At 43.9% G+C, this 7,465-nt stretch overlaps 2 protein-coding genes across 2 annotated transcripts in view; one reads left to right on the forward strand and one right to left on the reverse strand.

Annotated features, from left to right (window-relative positions):
• LOC147022442 (myosin-7-like) overlaps positions 1–7,465 on the reverse strand; it is a 109,617-nt gene that overhangs the window by 26,686 nt on the left and 75,466 nt on the right. The gene's annotated exons all lie outside the window — the stretch shown is intronic.
• LOC147022443 (uncharacterized) overlaps positions 6,692–7,465 on the forward strand; it is a 2,435-nt gene continuing 1,661 nt past the window's right edge. Inside the window, exon 1 of the mRNA XM_085893331.1 lies at positions 6,692–7,465. This exon is cut by the window's right edge and continues 485 nt beyond it. The gene's annotated coding sequence lies outside the window, so the exon portion shown is untranslated.

Here is a 7,465-nt window from a genome sequence, read left to right on the forward strand (position 1 = left end):
ATTTCAGTTTTATTGACAAACACCAAACAAGAAGTCCAAAGATGAGGAATGTTTTGTTTACAATAGATAACCAATAAAAACTACATCGACAATAATCAACATCAAAAATAAAAAGTATCGATTCGAAAGGTTCAACAAAATTAAACTCGAGAGTTCATAGAACACGATACCCCACACAGTGTTTAAGTCTATATCTAAATTTATAGATATCTACTTATCTATCTATCTATCTATCTATCTATCTATCTATCTATCTATCTATCTATAGGGCCAAGATGGCCTTGAATAAAGGTTTAAAGGTGCACAAATATTTTTTTTTTTGAGATTTTACTGCCATTTTCTCAGTGTCTATTACATCACCTAATCTAAAACGTTACGAAAAAAAACGTACTCCTCTCTGGGCATGTGTCGTCAGAAGAAATTCATAGCCAAAGTACAGCAAAACGAAAGACTTGTCTCCATAGTCACGTTCCGATTCGTGTTCAAAATAAAACATTTGATTTACATAAGGCATATTCCTCGAACATAAACTGGAAAGACAGACAGACGGACATGAACCACTTGCTTAATCCCGCTTTTCATTTTGCACGCACGGGGTAACTAGAACGACTCGGTAGAGCGCCTACCTCCGACAGGCTGAACATTTTATAATTTGTATCCTACAGATAAGCCGGATCTGCATCCAAACCTTTACGAAAATTTAATCAGCTTGTTCTTGTCACTTACCCAACTCACCCACCAAGTTTTGTCATAACTCCTCGACAACGTTTTGAAATATTGTGCTGTCTATCATTTTCACTCCATATCTCAATGGTGAAGAATCAACTTTAAAATTCTTGAATCCAGATCTGGATTTTCACCAAAATCGAACTATTTCATCATTGTCATTTACCCAACCTGTCCACCAAGTTTCATCTGCATCTGTAAGTAACTTTTTGAGATATCCTGCTCAAAAACAAACAAACAAACAGACAGACAGACAAACAAACAGGAATGAAAACAGCCTCCGTCCACCTTTGGTGGCAGAGCTGATTAATGGCTAATTTAACAATTATGGAAATTTTACAAATATAGAATGAAAATTGGCAAAATATATTTATATATATATATATATATATATATATATATATATATATATATATATATATATATATATATATATATATATATATTGTTGTGGTTACCAAATTCGCAAACCACCATTCAGGTCCCTTAGGTGAGATATCTCGGTAAGTACATGTGTAGTTAGGCCCAAACCCGTTGTCTAGTGGGAATACATGTCATTTATGCGTGCTGCGACTCTTCAGGATAGCCGTTTTTCTTTTACTATCTTTAATTTGGACCAACCGCCATTGTTACCACCACCAGTCACAACATCAACCACCAACCACAACGCCGCTTCACCACAACCACCACGACCTTCACGTCACACCTCGCAACCGTCGCATCGCCACCGTTCTTGCGCCGCTTGTGGGTACCGGTGTTGGACTCGTGCAGGGCGCGCGCCGAACAGCGTGTACAAAATCACGGATTTTGTGCTTCAAAAACGGATCAAAAACGACACACGCCCACTTTTTGCCGTCCAATCGGTGAGCGAGGGGCGAATTGGCCCCGCCCCCAGGGCGTTGGAGGGCGATCGATACATGCAAATTTATGGATCAAAAAGCATTCACGCCCACTTTTTCTCGGGCCAATGGGGAGCGAGGTGAAAGGTCGAAGGGAGGGGGTCAAAGATGAGAGGGCGAAACCACGGGGCTGATATAAGCGACCGTGTTCGTCAGTCCAGGGAGTAGTAGAGTCGAGAGAGAACAGAGAGTTAAGACTTCGCGGGCGGTGGAGTTGGCAAGAAGGAGCTGGTCGTCGTCGTGTGCGTTGGAGTCGGAGCGGAGGGGACGGAGCTGTGGAGAGGCGGCGAGGGCAGACGAGGGGGTGCTCGCGTCGTGCAGGGAGCTGCACCCCAAGGAGGCCGACAGCGCGACCTGGCCGAGGTGGAGACGCTCGTCGCGGGACTCGAGCCAGAGTAGGAATCCTCTATACCCCGAGCATCAGCAACCCCCTCCTGTTTCCCCCCGCGCTGAGATAGTGCGACCAAGGGGGCCCCTTTCCCACCCCCTACCAGACACTGCCCGCGAGGCCCGCGGAGTTGAGGCACCATCGCCGCTCCGCGTCTCATCACCAGACGGGTAGGCCCGACCCGGTCTCAGCCTCAGGCCCGCCTCATCTTTGAGGGTGTTCTTTTCCTTGGTTTTGGGTATGTGTTGTCGGCGCCGTCTGTGAAGTAAAATTGTATAAGTGTTGCCGTGTGCTCGGTAGTCGGATAGCTCTGCATTGTGTTTCTCTTTTATATTTGCTTTTTGTGTAATATTGTGTTTCTTCTCCTTTTACATGTGCTTTTGGTGTAATTGAATATGTGTGCTTTCCGTTCAGCGCGAATAAATGTGCTTTGTGTTGAACTGTTTCCCGCTTCGCTTCGTCATTTCCTTCATTGAATCCTCATCTTGCTTCACGTAAAGGGTTGGTAGTGGGCTGAATATGCCCGATAATTAATCGAACCGTCGAGGTCGACGAATAACACCGCTCGGTTATCCCGATAGTACGGAACGGGTCGCTTAAGTGGCCCGTGTCCGAAGTCGACCTGCGGCGAGGTGCGATCGCCCGGTCTACCCTCCGCGTGGGTACTTAGGTAGGTCGAATTTGGCGAGCAACCCTATCCCACGCGGGGGCTGATTGGCTCGATCGCGGTGAGACCGAAAGGTCCACCCGTGACTGGTTCCCGGCGTTAGTCCGAGAGGGTCACGACTGGATTGTCCGTCCGGTGGGCGACGTGCCGCGATTCGAGTTACGTGGCCGTCAGCACGCCGGCGGGCGCGAATCCGCAACAATATATATATATATATATATATATATATATATATATATATATATATATATATATATATATATATATATATATATATATATATATATATATATATATATATATATATATATATATATATTTGAACCATGGTGTCTGTCTGTGCGTTTGTCTGTCTCCCGTTTCTGGTGGCCACTTCCCACGCTGCGTTTGAAAAGCTGCCGATTGGTTATTTTGCTTTTTCATTTCACCTTTCTTGATGCAATGGAGTAAGTCACTTTATTGTACTTTCGCTGTACTTTCTACTCTTTAAAATCAACATGAATATCTGAATGGAAGTAAATTTGATGCAGATCTTTATGGAGTGACAACATTTAAAGTAGCTATATTTTGCCCTCTTTTTAGACAAATCCAACTTCCGCCGCCCGATGTTCCACCACCATTTTGAGGTGGGCAGTATTTGAAATAAGATTGCAACACAATTAACCTTTGAAAAGTCCATGAAATAATTTAAACTGTCCTCGTACTCTCAACACAGCATGATGAAAAATAGACGATGATTTCAGTGATGGATATAAACACAAAGAAAATTTTCAATAGTTCAGATATGTTAAGAAATTGGAAAGACCCAGAAAGTCTAATTAGAGGAGGACAAACCTTCTCTTGATTTGTACCTTGGATGAGAAACGTGTTGTGTTCAAGGTTCACAGGATGCAAGACCCATTGCACCCACTTCATGTTTGTTTTATTTTTAATCACTTAGACATTCCCTTTTGTGCTCCACTTACCTTATGCTGCCAATTTAGATTATCATTTGTGCTTAATTCAATTCACATGTTTAATGATAATGTGAAAAGGATGTGATGCACCCTTTTGAATTGAAAATCCTTTTCTATCATGTTTAATATCCTTGGCCACATCCTTGTATTCTCTTTTGGCTCATTGAGTTACTTTCTTAACTCGGATTTGTTTACTCGTATTAATCCGAGTCTGACTCCAGTCTTGTTGTTTTATAGACCTAACAAATACCTTCTGCTTCTCCTTCATAGCAATATTGCCATTATCTCCACACTCAACCATCCTGGTCAATTTCTGCCTTCACTGGCAACCTTGAAAGTTGCCCATTTCTCTGATGCTGCTGTCCCTCCTGGAAGCTTGTCCCAATCTGAACGTCACACTAAACTGTCCTCATACTCTCAACACTAAACTCTGTCCTCATATCCTCAATGTTTCCCTTCTTCAAATCTAACTGTTAAGAGAATCCTTGCACAGACTACGTTATTATCAACTGTCCCTGAAACCTCTCTTACCTGCACCTTCTCCACCATATTCGGATTATTGCTAAAATCAGGTCGAATGCTGCACTAATCTGGATCCCCCTTTTGTGGGCTGATCTACAAACTGGTTTGAAAAGCAATCCTGGACTACATCTATAAATTCCTCATCAGCTCTGCCATTTCCCAGTTCCTGGACAATGTCTATCCTTGGAAAATTAAAATCTCCAATAATTAATACTCGAGGTGAAGCTTTACAAAATTCCTTTATGAATTCTTCATGCACCTTTCTATCCTGCTATTCCTTCACATCAGGAGCCTTCCAAACACACCTTATGACTGTCTTACCATTCTTACAATCCACCATCTCGATTGCAGATTCTTCCACATTAATTCCCTCCGAAATGTTGCCCCTTTCTTTTGATGCAGTTCTATTTTACTCAGATTGCCACAATCCTCCATAATCCATTTCTCTTTCTGATGAGACCTATGCATATTGAGCCTTCTTGCCCTGTCCTCCAATTTCTATCCTCATTAAACCAAGTCTCAATTGTGGTGTATATGCGGAGCATGTATTGTATGGGCGGAGCCCCGAGTCACGGATGGTGGTGGTCACGTGGTTGTGGCTTCATATGTCCCGACTCGCCCGCTAGGGACCAGTAGCACCAGTAGCACCAGTAGCACCAGTAGCAGCATGTGGTATCATTAGCAGTGTCTTGTAGGTCGTGTGCCTGTAGGGTGCATCGAGTGCATACTAAAGTGGAGTTACGGGCATCCTACGCCCACCCTCTCGCTCGAGGCAATAAAGCGGACTTGTGTTACCCTCTGGCTCGTGTCTCCCTGTTCGCACCTCTGCCACGACACTTTTTTTTTTTTTTTTTTTTTTTTTTTTTGTATACCTTGGTCGAGGCTCGTATGAGAGCTAACACACAACTCACAGCAAGGAGGCATGAGACAAGAGGGGCGGGAGTGGAAGGGACAAAACATTGGGGAACAGACACAGGTGAACTGTGGAAGGGAGAGGGATGGGGATGGGACGGGGAACATGGCGAGGGGAAGATGGACATTAAAGGGACTTTCAGGAAGGAAAGCAGGAGAATTGAAGGAAGTGGGCTTGGGTGGATTATCGGGGGTAGAAAAGATCGAGGATTTGGATGGGGGAAGATAAGAGGTGGTGGTGAACAGCTGTTTTGAAAGCCTGAAGGGAAGAATGGGAAAGAATAGAGTGAGGAAGTTTATTCCAAAGGCGGGAAAAAAGAGGAATGAAAGAGTGAAGATGAGCAGTGATTCGTGATTTTGGTAGTTTTACCAGAAGGGGTTGTTGGCGGACCTTGAGCGCCCTGTGGAAATGTGGTTGGGACAAATCGCAGAGAGAGCAGGGGGGCAAGGCTGGAGAGGAGTCGGTAGAAGACAGAAAGACCACCGACCAACCTGCGGTGATTGAGTGAGAGGCCCAAAGACTCAGCTTCATTGCGGGAGATGCCAATGATCTTAAAAGCCCTGGTTTCGACAGCGTGAAGTCGAGAAAGGTGGGAGGCAGGAGCACCAGCCCAGAGGGGAGAGCAGTACTCCATCAGGCTACGGACAAAAGCTTTGTAAGTGGTCAGGAGCTCAAGAGGGCCGAGGAAGGACTTTGCACGACGGAGGATTCCCATTCGGCGACTGGCTTTTGAGGCAAGGTTGGAAATGTGACTTTCCCAGGAAAGGTCATGGCAGATAGTGAGACCCAGAAGCTTGAAAGAAAAGACTTCTTCCAGAGGATTGTTGAGAAAGTGGATGGGGGGGTTTTGTAAACGGTCCTTTCGAAGAGACATAGTGAGAGTGTGAGATTTGTCTGGATTGAAAGACATGTTCCACGTGTTGGACCAGTTTGTGATTTTATCCAGATCTGCAGTGAGCGAAGAAGCTGCTGCTTGCCGGTCTGAGGGATGACAGATGGTACGGCAGAGGGTTGAGTCATCGGCAAAGAGAAATAGAGGATTTTCCAGAGAGTCCGAGAGATCATTGATGAAAACCAGAAAAAGAACAGGGCCCAGAACGCTACCTTGAGGAACTCCAGCCTGCACAGGAAGAGGGGATGAAAGAACTAACTACATCAATGTAGAACACTACATCAATCACTTCCTGCAACGATATCATATGCTTCGCTACATACTTTCACTTCAAGCTGCTCAATCTTAGTATTTAAACTCTCAGTGTTGGTCTAGTTTTCCTTCCTGCAATAAAATTTTCTGTTTTCCTGTACCACTCATATCAGTTGCAGTTCTTCCCTTTTTAACATCATCACCCTCCTCTAGCCGAAAAAAATACCCTAATTCCCTCTTTAATTCCCATTGTAAACATTGCTGCTCCCTTCTCTTTTTTAGTTCATGGTCATCATTCTGAAAATGCTCCCTTTGCTCTAAAAATGATTCCCATTGTTTGCTAAGCACAAAACCTTGCTATCTAGACCATTCATGCCACCATAAGTTGACTCAACTCCTGAATTACTGTTAGTAGGGTAAGAATACTGATTCTGGCTCACTTTTCCCCATGTAAATGAATGGGGGATTTTCAGCGATTCCCTTTTTTTTCCCCTAAAAATAAACCCCCTTTTTATCCCAAGGTATATTTATTTGTCTCCCCTTTTAACCTGGAGGTTGAACCTCATTGAATTGAACACCTGGGGGTTGAACAGCTCACTCATTGAACCTATAAAGATTTGTTCATTCTCAAATTCCTTCAATAGTTTAATTTTCTTTGCACAATAATCCCCATCTAAAATATTGATAAACAAAACATTTGAATCTTTATATTTTTTAAGATACCCCTTTTGAGCCATAACGAAATGATAAACTTCTCTTAATGCTCTTGTTTGACCACCTCCTGAGCCACAGGTTATTTTTTTGTTAAGCCCCGCCCACTTTTCTTTAAGCCCCGCCCACTTTTGCTAAGCCCCGCCCACTTTCCACAAGGTATTCAATAAGCCCCGCCCACTTTTCTTTAAGCCCCGCCCACTTTTGCTAAGCTCCGCCCACTTTTAATAAGGTATTTTTCTAAGCCACGCCCACTTTTCCTAAGCCCCGCCCAGTTTGCTAAGCTCCGCCCACTTTTCATGAGGTATTTTTTCTAAGCCACGCCCACTTTTCCTAAGCCCCGCCCACTTTTGCTAAGCTCCGCTCACTTTTCATAAGGTATTTTTTCTAAGCCACGCCCACTTTTCCTAAGCCCCGCCTACTTTTGCTAAGCCCCGCCCACTCTTACATCATTTCCAGTTCATCTCTGACTCACAAAGAAATCACTAGAAAATTACAGGATGTTATGGTTTTGAAAAATTTCCCAATGAAGGCTTGCC

Source organism: Eptatretus burgeri, chromosome 8 (assembly GCF_056783735.1).
Source record: "Eptatretus burgeri isolate ZD-2024b chromosome 8, Ebu_testis_v1, whole genome shotgun sequence".
Classification (NCBI taxonomy): Eukaryota; Metazoa; Chordata; class Myxini; order Myxiniformes; family Myxinidae; genus Eptatretus; species Eptatretus burgeri.